This window comes from Hyperoodon ampullatus, assembly GCF_949752795.1.
Source record: "Hyperoodon ampullatus genome assembly, chromosome: 7".
NCBI lineage: Eukaryota > Metazoa > Chordata > Mammalia > Artiodactyla > Ziphiidae > Hyperoodon > Hyperoodon ampullatus.
In genome coordinates, this window is record NC_136920.1 from 74,399,326 (window position 1) to 74,421,407 (window position 22,082).

General features: G+C 46.4%; 1 protein-coding gene across 3 annotated transcripts in view; it reads left to right on the forward strand.

The window, feature by feature from the left end:
- Positions 1 to 22,082, forward strand: part of NAV2 (neuron navigator 2) — a gene marked incomplete at its 5' end in the record, with an annotated part of 768,636 nt that overhangs the window by 612,360 nt on the left and 134,194 nt on the right. The gene's annotated exons all lie outside the window — the stretch shown is intronic.

The following is a 22,082-nucleotide window of genomic DNA, read 5'->3' on the forward strand; positions in this document are numbered from 1 at the left end:
TGAGTTCTTCATCTCTTAACCCGGCTTGCCCAGAAGTCCTTCAGGACCTTCTCCCCCTCTAACATTCTAATAGATAAAATTACAGATAATAAAAATTAGGTATGATGATCATGCCACTCATTTTCCTGAATGTAATGATCAAGAACCCCATGGGTGAGTCAGTGTTTTCATAATTTTAACAATAGCTCATTATCCTACTATGTGCCAAGCACTGTGCTAGGTGCTTTATATATATGTTATCTTCTTCTATCCTCACAGCAGTCCTCTGAGATAGGTGATATCATAATCCCCATCTTCTGGAGGAGTAAACTGAGGCTCAGGAAGGTTAAATAACTTGCCCAAGTAGTTAAGAAGCAGAGCCCAGGGCTAGTTCCTTAACCACTATACTGCCCCATCTTGGCCAGCATTTTATTGCTGTGTTGAAATAGCACAGCTACTTGAGTTTATTTCAAAATTGATTTACTTTTGCTTAGTTCTACCTGTCTTACTAGAAGTGTTCTTTCATTTAATTAGAAGCTTAGAGATAGAGCTGCTTTGGCTTTTTGCCTGTTACTTTTAGAACCACCCCATAGTGAAATCTTCAAAGACAGGAGCCACCAAACCCTTATGGTGTATGTAACACGTTTCTGCTATTATCCAAATGGCTGGGAAAGTTAATGGCCTGATAAATCAAATGATCCAGTTAGCTTAGAGCATCATTTTGTGTCTCTAGTTTTACATGAACATGAAAACAGTAACATATACCTGTTACTAAAGTTACATGTAATTTAATCTTTTATTATTCTTTTTTTTTTTTTTTTTTTTTTTTTGCGGTACGCAGGCCTCTCACTGTTGTGGCCTCTCCCGTTGCGGAGCACAGGCTCTGGATGCGCAGGCTCAGTGACCATGGCTCACGGGCCCAGCCGCTCCACGGCATGTGGGATCTTCCCAGACCGGGGCACGAACCCGTGTCCCCTGCATCGGCAGGCGGACTCTCAACCACTGCGCCACCAGGGAAGCCCTTTTATTATTCTTTAGAAGACCGTTGATATTCAGCATGGCCTCAAGGTTATCATTATCACTTCCCACTGTGATATACTACCAAAATACTTCGGGATTATTTTGAGATCTTCATATTTTTTAAGAAAGTTTATTCTCTTGTCAGGTCAGTCTTTTAATAAATGAAGATGTATTTATTTTTATGTACTACTGACAGTTTCCACAAGGTGGAGACATTGAAACACCGTAAACTGAACCTTAGTGATGTTACAGTGAGACATTCCTAGTTTCTTTAGCTATTCAAACCAAAGCCTTTACCCCTGCTAAAAGGCACAGATGTTTACATTTCACTTCCTGCTTTGGGAAGCTTACATTTTTAGCAAGTGAGATAGTGCTTAGAGCAAGTGTAGATAAAAGTGCGGAAATGTAAGCAAACACCCAATTACTGAAATTGGAGAACCCTGGTCTGTTTCCAACCCCCCCTCAGCCCACCAATTCCTTTTAATGTAGAAATTTACCTACACAATGAGGAGAGGCAGCCCAGATGGCATTGAGCACTCCTTCTAGTTGTGACATTCTAGAGTGCTAGTTAAGCATGACTCCACACTGGAAATGCACGCGAGTTTCTGCTTTGAGGCCAAGTTATAGGTTTGCCTGTATGTGCAGAGTTCAGGGCACGCCATTTAATGTCCTTTGTACTCAATTCTTTTCCCTTTTATAAACATGACAACGTTGTAGATATTGAATGACTGGTCATTTAGTCTGTACTTCAGAATCTGCCCAATAAGTCATATTGCTGAGGCAGTTGGTGTAGTGGAAAGAAAACAGACAGATACCAGACAAGCTTGAATCCCGCTCTGCCACTCGCAAACTCTAACTTTAAGCTCGTCATCTAACTTCCCAAAGCCTCAAAGCACTACAGTTAATTTGGTTTTTAACCTTCTACAATTAGATTTCTCTTTGAGGTTGTATCTAATTAATGGCAAGTATCTGATAAAGACACACAGTTTTCAGACAGGGTTTAGATGTCTTATCAACCTCAAAGGTCCCGGCACTTGGAAACAATGAAATGATTACAGTTTTTATCCAGATGTTTGTTTGGCTTAGTGGAAACAGCCTCGATGTATGAGTAATATATAAATCAGTACTGAGGCTCTTTGAGGAAAGTTCTCGTAAAAGTTTACAGCAAGTTTAGTTAGCAAGACTGAGGTGGAAGTAAATTCTAGTTTCTGAAAACGTATGGCCTTTGTTTTTAAAATGACTCCGGACCTCAGCTTGGTAGAACAGCTGTTTTTTTTATGTCTCCAGCTCATTGTCTACTTTGGATATGATTGCACGTGCACCTGTGTGTATCATTCAGTTCTTCCTGAGGTAGGGCTTAAGTTACTTGATTTCCTTGGAGTTTAGCTAAGGAACTAATGACACACGCCTTTGGTCTGTGTGTGTGTGTGTATTTATTAAACCCTTCTATTGCACTTAGTATGTGCCAGGCATGTCTACTTACTGTGCAAGAAATCGTCTGACCTCACCACTTCATTTTATTAGATTGATAAATTGGCTTCGGCTGTGGTTAGTGGAAAAGGAATTAAAGAAACAGACGAAGATGTCTCTTACCAAGTTTTGATCTGTGAAGCCAATCCATCTACTCATCTAAAAATTCAGCGTGCCATATGGTATAGAGTGAAATTAAAGGGACAGACTTAGTGTCCATATGTTCGGAAAGATTTTTTTTTTTTCTTTTCAAAGGAGTCACTAAGTTGTATAATGTTCCAAAGTATGAATATACCTCCCTTCCTGGAAAAAAAAAATGACCGTTCAAATTTAACATTAGAAGTTTCTCCGAGAGCCTTTGATGGCTTCCCATTGCCTGTGGGAATAGATCTCAACTTCTTAACTGAACAAGGGAGGCTGTTTATGGTCTTTCCCTCAGCTGCCCTCCCGCCTCCACCCTGTCCACATCCCTCCTCACACACCCCAGCTCCCCAGTGCCCTAGGCTACATGCCATTTGCTACCAAAGGCTGTTTCCTGCATTTGCAAAGCTTTGTGCCACAGGACCTGCCTCTTTCTCCCTGGAATTTCTTTCCCCTCAAGCTTATCTGACTGATTCAAAAAAAAAAAACCAAACAAGCAAACAAAAAAACACCTCTGTGATGCCTTCCTGGACACCCCCAGTCAGTTAGCTCTGTCTGGTGTGTTTCTGGTGGTCTTGGTTCACACCCAACCTTATATGTGAACCTTTCGCTTTGCATGGGAAGTGTTTGAGAGGGAGCTGGACGGTACTGAGGAAAGAATACGGTCTTAAGAGGCAAGCGGATTTGATATTTAATCTCGGCTCTGCCAGATGAACCGGAGCAAGTTTTTAACATTTGGGAATTAGAGATAGAACTTGAAAAACACCCAGCAGAGTCTGGGATGCACAAGAAACATCATGCACAATGTGTGCGTGTGCGTGTGCGTGTGTGTGTGTGTGTGTGCCTTTCCTCCACCAAACACGGAGCTCCCAGAAGGCAGATAGTGCCCATTATTTGTCTAAACTGAGACTAGCACAAGTAGGAATTTAATAAATATTTTGTGAATGGCCTATCCTTCATGCCAACCCTCACAGGACCCTGGGCTTGTATAACTTGCTGCCACCAGCTGTGAAAGTCAGTGATTCTATTTACAGAACACTTGGAGAAAATCAATTTAGCCTCTGGTCTTTTTTTTGGTGTGATGCATAGCTCCTTCTAGTGGCAAATATGGGTTGTGATGCTGTGGTTTTGATTGCTTCTGACTCAGAGTCAAAGTCTTATATTAGTTTAAGACTCAGGGCTGGTATTATTGAAGGCTGAGAGAATGGAGATTGTAGCAGTTGGATCATCTTTCAAATGTGGCCTGACCAGAAGTCTAGTTCAAGAGAGAACGTGGGGTTGTGAGCCAGCTGGTCTTCAGAGTTGGCTTTTTGATGGCTAAATCCTTCCCTGTTAGGTGTCAGGGATTATTCAACAGGTACCACATGTGCCTGCTGGGAGACTTCATCCCTCAGAAGTTGAGGAACCCATCCCTGCTGAATTACTTGTAGCTCCATAAGTATGTCATGGCATGTCTTAGCTCAGGCTGCTATAACAAAATACCACAGACTGGGTGGCTTAAGCAACAGACATTTATTTCTCATGGTTTTGGAGGCAGAAAGTCCATGATCAAGGTACCAGCATGGTTGGGTTCTGGTGAGAGCCCCCTTGCTGGCTTGCTGTGTCCTCCCAATGCAGAGAGAAGCAGGTCTGGAGTGTCTTCCTCTTCTTCTAAGGGAACTAATCCCATTATGGGGCCCCACCCTGTGACTCATCAAACCCAGTTACCTCCCAGAGGCCCCACCTCCTAATACCATCACATCGGTGGCTGGGGGTTTCACCATAGGAATTGGCAGGGGTGAGAGAAGCACAAACATTTAACCATAACAGAGTGTTTCAGGCTTCCGTGTATCATTTGCATGTACAGCACCCTGTGTTGCCTTTCCCATCATTGCCTGCCAGGTCACCTCCTTGAGTAAGCCTTCCCTGATCCTATCCAAACAGAGGCAGTGAGTCTTTCTTCTGGGCTCTCATGGTACTTGATGTATTTGTAATAGCACCGATAGCACTGCATCGGAGTTATTACAAATATATATGTGTGTATAAAAGCAAACAAAGCGTCCATACACAGTGTTTTTATAGATTGTTTCAGTGCATTATTTATGAGGGGAGAGAGCCCATACCTGTTACCAGCTCTTAAAGGTCAAAGTCCAGTCTGTCTTAGATGCTCCCCTATCTTCATCGGCTAGCACAGTGCCTGTTCCATAGTAAGTGGCCAATAAATATTCGTTGACTGAATGCTGAAGCTGACTTTCAGCGAAGCAAGACCAGTCACGTGCCTCTGAATGAAGATGCGCCTCTAACTGAGGCCCCTTGAGCTTGATGCCCCGCCTATGTGATCTTCCTTTCCTCAGCCCTGTCCTGTACACCAATTATTCCAGACCTGTGACTCCCTCTAGCCCAGTGAGCTGGACATTGACAGTGCATGTAAAAGAGACAGAGGACCAGGGCCACACGCCGTGGGAGTGGTGGGTGGAGGTAGAGGTGCCCTGTTTCTCCCTTCTCTCCTCCAGTGACCATCATGGGACAAATGAGGGAAGCGTTTCTCAAGTCAGCGCAGAACACCGCAGGCAGCACCGTGAGTCCACAAGGCGGTAGTGATAGCACGAAAGGCTCTTTCTTATCTGGTGAATGTTTCTCATGGTCTTTCCAGGCCAGACCTGAAATAACCTTGACAGGCTGTTGTTCCTGGCAAACTGATAGGAGAGGAAGCCAAAATACTCCTTTTGGCCAAAATGCAGGCCGGAGCCAAGGTAAATGATTTTAGGCAAGGCTGTCCTGAAAGGCACAGAGTCATGGCAGGGTTCAGCCGGGTGTGGCGGGCACCTCTGGGATTTGAAAAAGATGGGCGCTTGTTTCTCCAGGTTGATCCCCCTGAAATGATCTTGGCTTGTGAGGCTCTTGGAAGGCTTGGGAATTCCCGGTTTCCCGTCAGCCACTGGGCAGGTCTCAGTGATGTTTGGAAGGTGGAACCATCATGGAAAGGTAGAGACTCAGCTCTCTAGGCAGACAGATCTTTAGGGCCTTGGGCAAACCACTTGCCCCTAATGCACTGCGTTCCTCTTACACACACACACACACACACACACACACACACACACACACACACACACTTTAAAAAATACAGTGGTGCTCCAGCATGAAGCCACAGGTCCAGGGTAACCCAGTAGTTTTGTGGTGGGGCTGGACCAGGTTCCAGTTTATCAGCCTTTCCATTCCTCTCTGCTTCCCTTGTTGTTTCCTCGCTTCCCCTGGTGATTCATACATATCTTAACGGGGTATGAATTCACAGAAACTAGAAATACTTCACCCTGTCTCATATTTTCCTTGGTGTTAAATATCGCAGGCAAACCCCATGACCTCCGTTTCCCTCAGCAGCTCTCTGGGTGGAGTGAGCGAGCACAGGGGGTCGGGCAGGGGGCAGGATCCATTTCCCCAAGCGTCGCTGAACAAGTGCCAGCTTCCCCCCACACGGCTGTGATGTCATCTGACACGGGCAGTCCAGCTGATTGATGGCTCTGATTACCAGTATCAGTTGTCCCCAGTGGCTGGGACAGCATCACTTGTACATGTCTTCTTCCCATCTTCTTCCCCGCATCGCAGACTCCCTTGATTTACTGAGTGTGGGAAATCGCTCAGCCCTTATCGGCAGCTGGGCAGGCGGTTTTATCAGAGGAGAAAGAACAGTTGAGCTAACGGCATGCTGAAAGCAGAGAAACTCTCCAGCCTTCCCCAGCCTGCTCGCGCCACTCACTGTTGGTGAGTTAGCCTGAGCAGGCAGAGAGCAGGATTCCGAAAAGGTTTCCTGGAGAACAGCCCCACGGAGAAATGAAGTGTGGTCCAGCTTTGACATGGGCAGCCCAGACCGTTACTCGTAATAGCAAATGTTGGCTTAGTAATTTGTGGGGAAGAGAGAAAAAAAGGGGGCGTCTTGTCTTCTCAGGAAACGGGGCTTAGGCCCTGACTTCTTGGGAGTTTTCCGAGCTTGCTTCGAGATTTGAATCTCTTCCAACTCCACCCCACCCACAGCACCTTCAGGGAAAGAAGGGCAGAAGGGAACTAAAGTGAGTGCTTTGGGAGAAGAAGACCATACCTCAGGCCCTTCTGAAGTGGCCCTGAAGGGGCTGCTCACTGCCTGCTCGCCCATCCTCAGTGACATCCTCCAACACACAGGCTCTCCTGGAGCGGAAGACTGGAAACCCTGCCTTTGGCCTGCCTTCTCAGGAGGCTCCAGGCAAAAGGCAGTAAAATTCCATTTAAAAAGTGTTTACTGGGCTTCCCTGGTGGCGCAGTGGTTGAGAATCCGCCTGCCGATGCAGGGGACACGAGTTCATGCCCCGGTCCGGGAAGATCCCACATGCCGCGGAGCGGCTGGGCCCGTGAGCCATGGCCACTGAGCCTGCGCATCCGGAGCCTGTGCTCCGCAACGGGAGAGGCCACAGCAGTGAGAGGCCCACGTACAGCAAAAAAAAAAAAAAAGTGTTTACTGAGTTTGTTGTGTACTGGAGACTGTGCTCAAGACAGTAAGACCAAAGGAAATTAACAGGCCCCAAGAGCTCGAGGTCCTGACAGCACGAGGACGCTCACAGAACGGGGAGGTAATAGGTCAGCGTAAGAGCAGGGAGCTCCAGAGACAGTAGGAAGCAGTGCCTTCTGTGGGGACGATGAGGGGGAGATAAAGGGCCTACTGTGAGGTGGGGGCATGGGAAGTCCAATCTGGCTGCCCTGCTCTGGTCTGTGTATCCTGGAGCACGTTCCCTGTGCCCATCTCAGAGCTGCTGTGTGGCTTCCGTGAGCTCACGCCTGTGAACTTGGCCCAGAGCCTGGCTGCATGGACAGAGCCCTCAGCACTACCATAGCATCCACCACCAGCAGCAGCTACAGCATCTTCAGGACCTGTGAGCTGGGCCTTGAAGGATAAACAAGAGGCCTAGGTCAAGAGCAAGGGCATGAAGACATATGGGTGTGCGGCATATAGTTTTATAAGAATGGTGCCTGGGCTGGCTTGGATGGAGATTCAAGATGGGACGGGGGGAGCTCAGGCCAGAAGCTTTCAGAGTCCAGGGAGGGGTGACACAGCTCCGGGTGAAGCCGAGGCCCTGGGAATGGGCACACGGAGTTAGAGAGACTCTTTACATTAAACTCCACCTGACCTGAGGCCCATTGGACAAGGGGCATGGAGGCACCGGAGAGTCAAGGCCGACTCCCAGGCTCCGGCCTGAGCCAATACTGGCTGGGAATAGTTGACGTCTGTCCTCAGCACCCTCTTGGCACCACCCACTGCCCTTAGATTGTCTCAGGCCTCCGGGCCACGCCCGGACCAGGGCTGGCTGGCTATTCCAGCCGAGTACGTGGCAACCTCTGGAGTGTAATCCCCAGGGCTTTAGGAAAACCCCAGTCCCACAGCCTCCCGATTCTTGCCCTGGAGAAGCACCGGGCCCAGTAGGGGAGGCTGCCCTGTGCTCAATACCTAATTCTAACGCAAGGCAGGTGGTGATAAACGTTCCCATTGAGAGGCAAAATGTGGGCTGGGGGTGTCGGTCTGACCATAACGCAGACCCCTGAGGGAGCTTTTTCTGTTCTCACTTTCTTCTTCTGGGAAGCAGGCTTCCCTCATCTGCAAATGAGAATAATAAAGCCTGGAGTTGCAGTGACTGATTGAATGAGGTGACATGCACAGTGCTGCTGGACCCTTCCAAACACTCCTCATAATAATGCTGCTGCTGCCAGGATTAAATGGGATATGATGTACATATAATGCCTAGTTCAGAGCCTGGTGCCGGGTAAAAGTTCTCACTATATGTCATTCCCTTCTACCCTTGCTCGTTCCCAAACCCTAGTGAGACATCTCCTTACAGTGAGTGGGCTTTGAAATGAGGCTGTAACTGACATTCATGTGGGAAATAAGAGTCCCCCTAAACGCTGCAACCTGCATCCACTGCGCTGGGGTAGAGAAACCTGCCGAACCCTAGTGAGACATCTCCTTATAGTGAGTGGGCTTTGAAATGAGGCTGTAACTGACATTCATGTGGGAAATAAGAGTCCCCCTAAACGCTGCAGCCTGCATCCACTGCGCTGGGGTAGAGAAACCTGCCGAACCCTAGTGAGACATCTCCTTATAGTGAGTGGGCTTTGAAATGAGGCTGTAACTGACATTCATGTGGGAAATAAGAGTCCCCCCTAAACGCTGCAACCTGCATCCACTGCGCTGGGGTAGAGAAACCTGCCGCAATGAATCATGTTTAGCAAGGCTCTCCTTCCTCTGCTCCGCACCATCTGGACCATCTGCTGTCTTGTTGGAACAGACTTCCTGCCCTTCACAGGGCTCTTCATTGCTAAGCATCATCAACAGAACACACAGCCACTTTGGCCTTCCTCAGGTCAGCCCCAGGTGTTCAACCAAGGGAAATTCTGCCTTGGGTCCATTAATCCACGCTGCAGAGAGACTCTGCATTTTAATTACTGAAAATCAACAAATATTTAACAAGTGTCTTCTCCATCCCAGGCTTTGCTCTGGCGTATCTGACTGACAAGATTTGTTCTCAGGCTGACCATGTGGTACCCCTTCTTTTGGGATCTCACTTTTGATCATTATAGGTCCTCATCAGGAGGGACCGTGAGCTCACATTTACCAAAGGGTGCCTACATATCCAGGAAAGACATATTCCAACTCTGTGGCTCTCGATGGATGACAGGGAATAGGGGCTAACATGTATCACACACCTTCTGTGTGCCAGGTACCTTACAGAGCCCTTAAACTTTATAGGATATTTTCATTTTACTGATAAGAAAAATGAAGACCCAAGAGGGTAATTGTTTACTTCATTGTTTTTTAAGCCCATGGAGGAGAGAAAAAAGATGGCTGCTGTTCTGCTATGTCTTTCCCTTTGTGTGTAGGAATTTCAGTGTGATCTTGGTGCCTTTGTTGCTTTGCTCTAGCTGGGTATTTTCTGCTTCCCTCCGGACACCCTCTCTCATAGAGTCTGCAGGCTCCTTTTTCACTACTCAGTGCTTTGCAAATGTACCTTGAATGGAGAGAACTATGTCACAGGTAGACCTGAAGGTCCTCTATTTTTCCTATTAAGCCTTTGCATAGCTCTCAGCTAGAAAACCCAGTCATATTTATCTTTATCTTAAGCATATAGATCACTGAAAACACCCTTTCCAGCTCTTTTTCAAGGGCCAGCAGCTACAGAGTGGCTCAACAGATTTATGATAGCGAGGTTGGAGGATACCAAGTTCGAGTTGGGGTGAAGATGAAAAGAAACATTTGGATGAGGTTGGGAGTATTTTGGCCCTGAGACAGTAAGCCCATGTTGAAAGACTCAAAATAATAATAATAATAATAAAAGTAATAGACCATATGTGCCTGTACTCAGATCAAGATAAGAAATTTAAGTTTTTTTGGCAACTCATGATCCTCTCGTTATGCTGCTCTGGAGATGTGGTATGATGGAGGAAACTTTAGACTCGTGGTCAGAAGACCTGACTTCATATTCCTTGCTTGCCAGCTGTGTGACTTTGGCAAATTTGCTTCCTTTTCTGAGCTTGTTTCCCACCTGTTCAGTGGTAGCCTGCCTCTTAGGTGTTTAGTGAGAAAGAAAGGAGATAGTGCTTCTAAAGTGTTTGGCACATACAGAATGGTTGTTCCTTTTGGGCTTTTTGGAATTATGCATCTATTTGCCTTCGTACTCTTTTATCCTACTTAGAACATTATTATGATGATGTAATGCTGTTTCTTATTCTTGAGCACAATAGCTGGATATCTGCTAACTGGGTCAGAGTCCATCTGTGTATTAGGGTTCTCCAGAGGAAGATTTCATGTTGCATCTCAAGTCCAAATACAGCCTGGAGGCAGAATTTCCTCTTCCCTGGGAACATCTATCTTTTTTCTCTTTTGGCCTTCAACTGATTAGATGCGGCCCACCCATATTCTGGGGAGTAATCTGCTTTACTCAAAGTTTACTGATTTAAATGTCAGTCACCTCTAAAAAGTACCTTCACAGCAGTATCTAGGCTAGTGTTTGCCCAAGTGTCTAGGTCTCACAGCCTAGCCAAGTTGACACATAAAATTAACCATTAGGGGGCTTCCCTGGTGGCACAGTGGTTGAGAGTCCGCCTGCCGATGCAGGGGACACGGGTTCGTGCCCCGGACCGGGAAGATCCCACATGCCGCGGAGCGGCTAGGCGCGTGAGCCACGGCCGCTGAGGCTGCGCGTCCAGAGCCTGTGCTCCGCAACAGGAGAGGCCACAACAGTGAGAGTCCCGCATACCGCAAAAATAAATAAATAAATAAATTAATTAATTAACCATTAGTCTGCCAGCAGACCTTGTTGTATGATCAGTAGAAATGAGTCATCTGGGCCAGGAGGCAGCTTACCTGTGGTCTAGAGACAAAGAACAACACAGCTTGTAGAAACATCTGTGAGGGCTCAAGGCTAGCGCAACCACCCCTGATATGACAACAAATCATGAGTCTGTGCATGCCTTGGAAAATCATCACATCCCTTCCAGAATCCCCAGGTCCTAATAAGAAATCTCCCGAGAAATGGAGGTTTTAACCTTTCCTCTTAATCTTGAAATAACTACAGAGTTAAACAGATACCCTGACATGGATACCTCTGGAGTGCTGATGATTTTTGAGACCCCAAAGTGAAATAAGAGTCAGAGTCTAAGGAGAGGCCCATGACTGCCTCCAGGATCTTCCAGCTATAAATCAAGCCCACATTCACCTCTTGATCTTGGGACAAGAGGGAGATGGGGGTCTGTGGTTCTCTCTGCTGCATCGTTGGAGTCCATGTCCCAGTTCCCAGAGCTTTGTGCTTGTAATCACCCGGTCATCTGTTTTGAAATGAGAAATCTCACATACTTGAGCAGTGAAGTTTAAAGGGTGAAGTCAGCTCAAGTTGTTAGAAACATGGGACAGAATAAATGTGGTCTTGGCTCTGCTGAGATGGGAAAAGACCACAGAGAAGTCGACCAATGGTGCCTGCTAGCGCGTGTCTTTTTGCCTGTCCTGCAGTAGCGGTGCTGTAATTCACAACAGCTAAGTTGCTTTGGGGTCTCTGTCATGTGCCGGGCACTCTGTTGAGCTCATGACATGCATTGTCTCACTGAGTGTTTACATCAGTTCTTTGAGATAAAGGCTGCTTTTCGTCCTTTTTTTATGATTGAGGAGACCAAGCTCAGAGAGGTTAAGTTACTTGAATGGGTCACACAGGTGGTAATGTTACCGAGTCCAGGCTTGTACTGTTCATGACATGACAGGCCAATAAATTGAGAGACAAGTTGTTGGGGCAAGGAATAGTGACTCTGTTTGGAAAGCCAGCAGATGGAAAAGACGGCGGACTAGTGTCCCAAAGAACCATTGCACCCAGATTAGAATTCAGACTTCGTTTATACTAAAAGGGAGGGAGTGTGGTTGGTCCTTGCAAACTTCTTGGTGTCAGAATCCTTTGTTCTTGCAGCTGCCCATGTAGGTCAGATCACGATGTTCCTGTAAACCTCCAATAAGACAAATGTTATGCTCTGTTCTGCAACTTCTTATCTCTATCTGAATGGAAAAGTGTTATACCTTTAAAGGTCAGAGCCTTGAGAACTCTCCTGTATACTTCAGGCAATTGGCAACATTCTTAACTTGTAGCAAAAACAGTAGAACACAAAGTAAAAGAAACAGATCCAATATGGAGTCTGATTTGTTCTTCCCTCTTACAGTAACAGCTGGAACCAAGTGTTTAATTGGGCTGGAATCAGAGCCTGTGCTCCAAGAACTCTGTAGTATGGCTTCTCCCTTTAGCTCTGATTATATGGAAGGCACGACCAAAAGGGAGGAGTGGGCATCTGTGGATATTGGAAACCCTGGGTCTCCCCTATGCCATATTAGGCAGCATTAGGACTATAAAGAGAGATGGAGGGCGGTGTTCGAAGGGTAATGCTTGGAGGGCTGAGTTGCATAGGAACTTTGAGAAATACTTGGCCAATGCTTGTGCGAGGACCAAGGAGGCTGGCTGGGGAGGGGGCAAAAGCAGATACTTTTATTTGCCTCAAAAGCATTATTTCATGTTTCATTTCAATTAAATATCACAGGTCTTGGCTGTAGCTTTAGAAACACTTGCATCAACATTCTCCACGTGCTGGTGCGCAAGAAGTGAGCCGAGGCAAAACTGATTCTGTGTGTCTTGGAAACAAAAACCAGTGAGATGGTCAGAGTCAGGAAGGTTCAGAGCTGGAGCCCCCCTTGCAAGGTGATTTCTTGAAGCACCTCACCGCAGCCTAGCTTCTTGTTGTAAAGTCTCATGAAAGTGGACATTTCCATCACCGGCGGTTTCCAGCCTTTGTGGATGTGATACTGAATTTCTCCAAGGAAATTCTAGTCGTGTCGCCTCCCACCCACTGCAAACCCAAACAAAACACACAATTACAAGCTCAGCGCCACCTAGAGACCCCAGAACCACGCTTGGCAAGTTAGAGCTTTATTAAGCGAGTGACTTTTGCCTTATGCTGGGGGAGTTGTTAATTAAAACCACTCACCCATTAAGTTGGGAGAGAGGGAGGGAGACAGAAATTGAGGACAGCTAACACACTGGTTTCCCTTCCGCCTTTGCAGGCTGGCGTAGCTATTGTAGATGTGGACACAGACTTTATGCTTGAATAAACCATGCTCCAGAGGTGTGTGCAAGGTTTCCTGGGAACAGCTTTCATTCAATGCCCTGCAGCCAGGCCTCCTGCATACAAAGAACCTGCCAGCCTCTGACCAAGTATGCATAACAGTTAATAATAAGGATCATGGTGGTAATAATAACAACTACCCGTTATTGTTTACTGAGCAATATTAAATGCCTGGCACTGTGTGCAGCACTTTATATACCTTATTTCTTGTCAGCCTTGCTGTAATCTGTGTGGTCGTCTGCTCATTCTCCTGACAAGGATGCGGGGGCTTGGAGGGCATCAGTATCTTGCCCGAGGTCGCAGAGCCTCGTGAGTTAGGGAGCCGGGACTCAAATGCAGATACCTGACTGCAAAGCAGAAGTGCAACCACTGTGTTGGGTTTTTACTGAAAACCCTGTAAGTTGTGTAAACATGTTAAAAATCTAACTCCTCTTCTCGCCTTCAAATCTATTTCTTCTCCTGTATTTCCACAACCATTTCTCATCCACAGCCCAGAAAGAATCTCAGACTCTTCTGTGCCCTTGTTCCTGGAAGGCCAGTCGCCAAGGCTGATGGATTCCGTCTCTTCACTTTCTCCTGCCATGGTTCCCTCTAGTGTTACTGCTCATGTTTCTCCTCCAGATGATTTGCATTCGTCCCTTGCTTGCTTTCTTTGCCTCTGATCTCATCCATCCAACAAATCTATCCTCCACTTGGGTGAGAAAACTCTTTCTAGAGTATACATCTGATTACATTATCACTTGCTTATAATTCCTCAGTGGCTCCACCTTGCCTGCTGGGTAAACTCTGTGTTTGAGTTTCTGTGGCTGTATAACAAAAGACTTGAAAATCTGGCTGCTTGAAACCAGCATTTGGTGTTGCTCACAGGTCTCTGCCTCAGGAATTGGGACAAGGTACAGTGGAGATGGCTGTCTCTGCTCTACCAAGTCTGGAGCCTCAGCAGGGAGGCCCCCAGGGCTGGAGCTGGTTTGATAGCAGGGGTACACATCACTCCACAGCTTGTTCACTCACACGTCTAACACTTGGCCTGGGATGACTTGAAGGTTAGGATGCCCACACCTCTCCATGTGGCTTGGCTTCCTCACGACATGGAGGTCTCAGAGCCCCAAGGGCAAGGGATACAGTGAGCAAAGCAAAATTTTCCTTTTCTCATCTACCTTGGAAGTCACAGAGTGTCACTTTCCCTGGACCACATTGGCCAAAGCAGATTCAAAGAGGGAGCATAGATCCCACCTCTCAGTGGGCAGGTCACCTTGAAGAAGACCACGTGGGATGGAGACGTTGCTGAGTCATCTTCGGAAAGTTACAGTCTGCCACATCCTATGCCCTGCATTGTCCAGCATGATGACACACAAGGCCCTCCATGGTCCCACATTGGAGAGTAAGTTTCATGGAGACACAGTGCGTCTTCCTTACTGACCATGAATCTCCTGTGCCCCACAGTGCATGGCACAGAAGAGGCCCTGCTTTTCATTGGGGAGCTAATGAGTGACCTGCTTGCCCAGCCTCGTTTCTTGTCATCTCCACCATCCCCTCACTGCCGAGCCCTCCCCCACGCACCCTGGTCCCGCCACTCTGGACCACTGACATTTTCCTTGATGTACATACCACACTCTTAGACCTCTGTGCCTTTTGCACGTGGCCACTCTCTCTGTCCCTAAATCCCTCCCCCCTCCATTCCCATCCACCTGCCACAGTCCTTTAAGAATCGGCTGAAGCTGGGAAGCCTTCCCTGGCAATGCCAGCAGACGTCACCTTCCTCCTTTGTGTCCCAAACACCTGGTAATACCTCCCAGATGGCTCATCTCAGTTCCTTTTGCTTTGTCTGTTTGTATAACTGTCTATCCCCTAGACTAGGATATCCTTGAGCAGAGGGATTGTGTCTTTTTATGCCTGCATGTCTAACATCTTCTACCAGACCTGCTGTATGGGTTTAGTGACGTGTTTGGAATGAAGGGAGAGGGAAAGAGGTAATCATAATAGTGGTACCACTGCCGCTGATGCTACTGCTGTTGCTGGTAATAACGGCAGCCAGTGATTGTGGAGTACTTTTAACGTGGCAGGCACTTTTCAAGTATTGTATCATTGAATTCTTAGGGAAATCCTAGGAGGCCTATAACACTGTTATTATCCCCATTTTATAGATGTGGAAACGGGATAAAAGAGGCCACTTGTCCAAGGTCATCCAGCTACTAAGGGGTGCAGCCAGTTTCAGGAAGCTTGAGGACTCAGCAATTGAGATCCAAGCATCTTCCCGTTTGGTGCTGCCACCTGCTGGGTTGTAGGTTCTGAGACCCAAAGGTGTTTCTTGGTTTTAGAGAGCTCTATAATGATGAGGAGGATAATAATGTGGGAGGTGAAAGAGTATCTGCTGGTTAGACAACGTCTGTTCTGTTCTTGGTGCCAGGTTTGAAGAGGTTCAGAATTAGGCAAAGGTTTGTTTAGGGAAGTGTGACGAGGAAGGAAAAAGGGTTCAAAATGTAATAGAAATATTTGTAGAAACTAGATCTGCTTGGCATGGATAATACTTAGAAAAGCAGTAGGTTCCAGAGGACCAAACTCAAATCGTGGGTGGCAGTTAGACTTTCATTTTTCATTTCCTAAACACCAAGGTTACTGTTAATCAGTGTAATGGAAAACAGGCTAAAAATCAGACCTAGTCAAAGGGGGCTGGGCTCTTTTTTAAGGGCATAAGCCTCCTATTCCTGGGAGTAATCAAGCAGAATCTAGAAACCTGTGTCCACATGTTGTAGAAGGGATTCCTGTATGAGGTGAGAAGCTGAGAGAGAGGACCAGTAAAAGTGTAAGATTCAGGGGGTCCAGTTCCCATAGGAATGACTGAGATCCTGATAAGGATGAAGCAGAGCTGGGCGTCGTGTTCAGGAGAAGGTCTCTTTGACAAGACTGGTTTCCACAGGTCATGCCAGCCTGCGGGTGGTAGCAGGACACCAAAGCTGTTCCTTCGAAAAATGTTCTCACCCATGCCCCCTTGAGATAAACACAAAAATCAGACCCACTTCTTTCCCTTGCTGCAGGTTCTGGTCTGGCAGACGTCAGAGTATCTGTTGAGAATCACTGTCAGCTCAGGGGCTGCACACCTGCCGAGATGTTACTGAAAGTTACACTTGTTAGGTTGTATAGTGAAAATGATAGATTTTTTAAAATTGAGGGCTTCCCTGGTGGCGCAGTGGTTGAGAATCCGCCTGCCGATGCAGGGGACACGGGTTCGTGCCCTGGTCCAGGAGGATCCCACGTGCCGCGGAGCAGCTGGGCCCGTAAGCCATGGCCGCTGAGCCTGCGCGTCTGGAGCCTGTGCTCCGCAACGGGAGAGGCCACAGCAGTGAGAGGCCCGTGTACTGCAAAAAAAAAAAAAAAAAAAAAAAAAAAAAATTGAAAGATAGTTGATTTACAATGTTGTGTTAGTTTCAGGTATACAGCACAGTGATTTGGTTATATGTATAACTGAATATATCTATTTTATATACAGTAGTATAAATCCCAAACACCTAATTTATCCCCCCCTTCCCTTTTGGTGACTGTAAATTTGCTTCCTATATCTGTGGGTCTATTTCTGTTTTGTAAATAAGTTCATTTGTATCTTTTTTTTTTTTAGATTCTATATATAAGCAATATCATCATATAACATTTGTCCTTCTCTGTATGGCTTATTTCACTTATTATGATAATCTCTAGGTCCATCCATGGCACTGCAAATGGCATTATTTCGTTCTTTTTTATGACTGAGTAATATTCTATTGTATATATGTGCCACATCTTCTTTATCCATTCATCTGTTGATGGACATTCAGGTTATTTCCATGTCTTGGCTATTGTAAATAGTCCTGCTATGAACACTGGGGTGCATGTGTCTTTTCAAATTAGAGTTTTCTCTGGATATATGCCCAGGAATGGGATTTTTGGATTTTTTTGAGTGTAAAATGTTACAACATTGAATGAGCTCACTCTCACTACGCAGGGTCGAGGGGATGTGGCTTTGCCCCTGCCCTGTTTGAATGACTTCTTCAGCTGATGTGTCTCCCATTCTTGTGAGAGTGGAAACGTTTGAACCAGTGGAAGCATGAGAAATTCAGGGACCCTGTTCCTTTGTACAGCACCAGCCACCTGTTGTGACTGCAGCTCCTCCTGCCCTGATAGCAGGTAACTTGAGTATCCTGTAGACAACCAGCTTTTGCTTGATTCCTGCTCTGGAGGTCACCGCCCTCCCAGCCTGGGAGGCTCCCTCCCAGCCTGCCCCTCCCGCCAGTGCTCCAGCTGCCGCGGGGGTGCCCTCCCGACGTTCACTGCCCGGGCCGCTCTGTCTGTCCCCAGGCTGGCTGGTTTGCCTGGATTCTTGGCTGCTGGGTGTCTCCTGCCCAAGTTACCTAACGAGCTCCAGCAGCCGCCTTGCTGTGGGGAGACACACCTGTCCTTCCTGCAAACATGCCTGTGGCACTGTCCAGGCCCATACCTGTTGAAATTCTACAGGGAAACAGTTTTTGCCTTTCCAACTGAACTCCCTGCTCTACTGGTTTCACTTTTTACTCCTTTTTAGAACATCACGGACAATGGGGAATTCAGCCAGGCGGCAACATGCCTGCCTTCAGCTCAGGTTCATGAGCCACTGAGGGTGGTATTGACCTTGTTCCCTACACTGAGTACTCTGCTCATGCCATGCTGTCCCTTGAATGGGACCTATGACCCCTCCCTCTAAGCCTTTTCTCACTAGCTACCCCTGCCTGGGGGACCCCCATCTTCCTAGAAGTCTTCCTTGAATCCTTTAGCTAACATAGCCTCTATTAAAGTATTTGACTTTTCTCTAAGTAGATGCAAGGATGCCTCACTTCTTTGTATTCCCCAATGTTTAACACATATATCATACATTAAAGCAACTTAATTCTAGGTTATTATTCTTTCATTTGGTCTACCAAGAACATTTGTTAGGTACCTATCTCAAGAATTCTAGGCAGAATCTAGGGACTAGGGGTAATGAAGCAAAAATACAAGCTCGAAAATAATAATTATAATAATTATAATTATATAATAATTATAATAATCATAATTATAATAACACTGGTCATACATTTGTTGAAGTCGTTGGGTGAGAGGCTGGAAGACAAGGAGATAAATAGGTAAACAGTTAAAATAAAATGGAAAAAAAGGAACTAAACTTTAATTTTATCGTAAAATATATTAAAATGAAAACACATCAGTGGCTACTTTCTAGTTTCCTTGGGTAAATCACTTAAATTCTCTGAGTGTCAGTTCTGCATCTGAGAAATCATCAGACCAAGTAATCTTCGGAACCTCCCCCAACCCCCTGATCTAATATTCTGTAGTTCCGTAAGACTGTGTATTATTGGTGTTTTTCTTAAAGGGTTAACTTTTTTTTAAAAATAAATTTATTTATTTATTTATTTTAGTTTTGGCTGTGTTGGGTCTTCGTTGCTGTGCGCGGGCTTTCTCTAGTTGTGGCGATCGGGGGCTACTCTTCATTGCGGTGCGTGGGCTTCTCATTGCCGTGGCTTCTCTTGTTGCGGAGCATGGGCTCTGGGAGCACAGGCTTCAGTAGTTGTGGCTCACAGGCTCAGTAGTTGTGGCTCGTAGGCTCAGTAGTTCTGGCTCGCGGGCTCAGTAGTTGTGGCTCACGGGCTCTAGAGCACAGGCTCAGTAGTTGTGGCGCACAGGCTTAGTTGCTCCACGGCATGTGGGATCTTCCCAGACCGGGGCTCGAACCCGTGTCCCCTGAATTGGCAGGCGGATTCTTAACCACTGCGCCACCAGGGAAGTCCCTGTTGGTGTTTTTCTTAATGCCTGGTTGCATTTAAGGTGAGGTTTTAGAGGCACAACCTTTTCAGGCTGGTGTCCTCAGTGGGAGATAGGGGAGATGATCTTAAAAGACATCCAGTATCTCAGCACTAAGATGCTAGAGGAGGCAGAGTATGGTGAGTGAGGCCACCGCACGTCAGTGTGCAGATGAGCAAGGTGGGGTTTTTTAAATTCTTTTCCATGATGGTTTATCACAGGATATTGAATATAGTTCCCTGTGCTATACAGTAGGACCCTGTTGTTTATCCATCCTATATATAATAGTTTGCATCTGCTAAGCCCAAACTACCAAGCCATTCCTCCCCCACCCCCGCTTCTCCTTGGCAACCACAAGTCTGTTCTCTATGCCTGTGAATCTGTTTCTGTTTTGTAGATAACTTTATTTGTGTCATATTTTAGATTCCACCCACAGATGATATCATATGGTATTTGTCTTTCTCTTTCCAACTTACTTCACTCAGTATGATAATCTCTAGGTCCATCTGTGTTGCTGCAAGTGGCATTATTTCGTTTCTTTTTATGGCTGAGTAGTATTCCATTGTATATATGTACCACATCTTCTTCACCCATTCATCTGTCAATGGACATTTAGGATGCTTCCATGTCTTGGCTATGGTAAACAGTGCTGCTGTGAACATAGGGGTGCATGTATCTTTTCGAATTATGGTTTTCTCCAGATAGATGCCCAGGAGTGGGATTGCTGGACCCTATGGCAACTCAAGCACGGTGTTTTAATCATTGAGGAGCACATCATTTGTTTTTTGGAGTTTGTACCATGTTGGACCCCACAGGCACTTCTTGGAGTAGGACAGACGTTTACCAGCCTTAGTACAAAAGGTCATTTTTCTGTGGCTCACATGGGAGGGACCCAGGCATTATCTGGGGAATGCCAAGATGGAGGCTAGGCTGATTTTTCTTTTTTCCGGTGGCCCTTGGTTTGTGCAGGAAGCCTTTTCAATTTAGAATTTTGTTTTGTTTTTAAGATTTTAAGAATTTCAGCATGCCCTATTTTACCAGGATTATGCAGTGCAGCTTTTTTGGGGGAAGGGGTGAGACCCCAAAGAGGCAGCTGTGAGATCTGCCTGTCGTGGCTCAGGGCAGGGAGGGGCCCCGTCCCCACTCTCAGCCACAGTCTTGTTCCTTCCATGTGAATATATCCTGAGACACTTCTGTGACTGTACGACACATGTTTAGATGGCCTCACTTAATATGGAGGCCTGGTGCTTACGTAGTTCAAAATCTGAGCTCTCCAGGAGGAAAATGGCTGGTTCCCATTCTCACAGAACTTTAACTCAGTGTTTTTCAGACTTAAAAAAAAAAAAGAAAACTCTCATATCCCTTAATGTGAAGACATCACACTCTGAATTGCGGGGAGGGGGAATGTGAGAGTAAGAATAAGTGTGTCTTTAGAGAATTACCATCTCTTTAGTAGTTCCACGCAAACCAAAATTCTGTCAAACTTTATAGAATACCTTATAAAAAACATTGGGCCTTTTTAGTTGTTTGTTTAAAGTGGTAAATTTATAACATCAAATATGCTTTTCCAAACTCCTGCCCCACCCCAGCGATGGGCCCACTGCCATGGAGAACTGGTGTTCTGGCTGCTTGGGTGCTGTTTCTGAAGGTGACCCAGTGCTCATGGACAAATGGAAAAGCACACGGGGTCAGGCATCCTATGTTGTCAGCTGTTGTGTCTACTGGGCTTGCTGGATTTAGTGGCAGGTAATTCGAGTATCCTTGGGGTCACCCAATTTTGGCTTAATCCCTGTGCTTGAAAGCCAGAGGCCTATATACGTATTTCTTTGTGTTGGAAATAACATTTATCGAATTCCATTTAGAATGAGTGCCCAGAATAATGATTTTCTTAATGAAAATGTTACCTAGTAGAAATTTAGCATCTAAGACCACACAGTGAATCCACTGTACATTTTAGATCCTTTGTATTGGTACACGTGTGTCTGTGTGAACTGTCTAATTTCCTTGCCCCAACCCAAGGCTGCCTGGCAAACACCTTCTCATCCTTCAAGATGCCGCTTGAGGGTTTCTTCCTCTAAGAAGCCTTTTCTGGCCCTTCTCCCTGCTCTGGCCCTTGCTGAGCCCCAGGCAAACACTGACATGTCTGTTCCCCTCACCTAGACACTAAGCCCCTCAAGGTCAAGGACTAGATCTGATTCTTGTATCCCCAGCACCCAGGCCAGTGCCTGCCTGACAGCAGGGGCTGCATAAATATTTACTGAACAAATGACACCACCTCAAAATGGAGACCATCTCTAGGGCAGCAGCCTGCATAGGGCTGTAGCGCGGTGCTTCCTGTAGCCTCCCAGCTGCTTCCAGAAATCTTTGCTGAGGTTGGGTGATGTCCCAAGGCCTGCTTTATGTCTCAGAAGGGGTTGCCCCCCAGTTACGTTAGTCACCTTCGTCCTCCACCTGTTCTCAGTACCCCTGGGCATTTCTTTGAGCCACAGTGTAGATAAGACAAAGTGAAACTTACATAAACCTAAACTCAAGTGCCAGCTGGCTTCTCCCCAGTTTGGAAGTGACTCTGGTTATTACCTAGGGGTATCTACATGGAACCAAAAGGGAAAGAGACTCTGGGTGTCTGATTCCCACTGCTGGGAGCTCTAGTCATCTTGGAAAGGAAACACACAATCCTGAACACCAGGACAAATTCCACCGACTCAAGGTGAAAAGTGAACTTGTGTTGTAGAGAACTTTAGGGGTCGGGGAGTCATGTCAGAAATCATGGGAATGATAAGGTGTAGCAGCAACCAGAAGATTGGCAAACGTGTCCCAGTGCATGAGAAGTGCCTGGGAGGACGGATTCTTTTGAAACAAGGTTATTTCAGGGTAAGGGCATCTAATTATGACACCCCCGCTGAACCCCCCACAGATGACCCCCAGTACTCTGTATGTATTCAGCATACCTCGCACTGCTCACTTATGTCCCTTCCCAGTTTGGGCTTCCACAGTTGGGCTGTTCTGGGGCCTGTGGGCCTGAA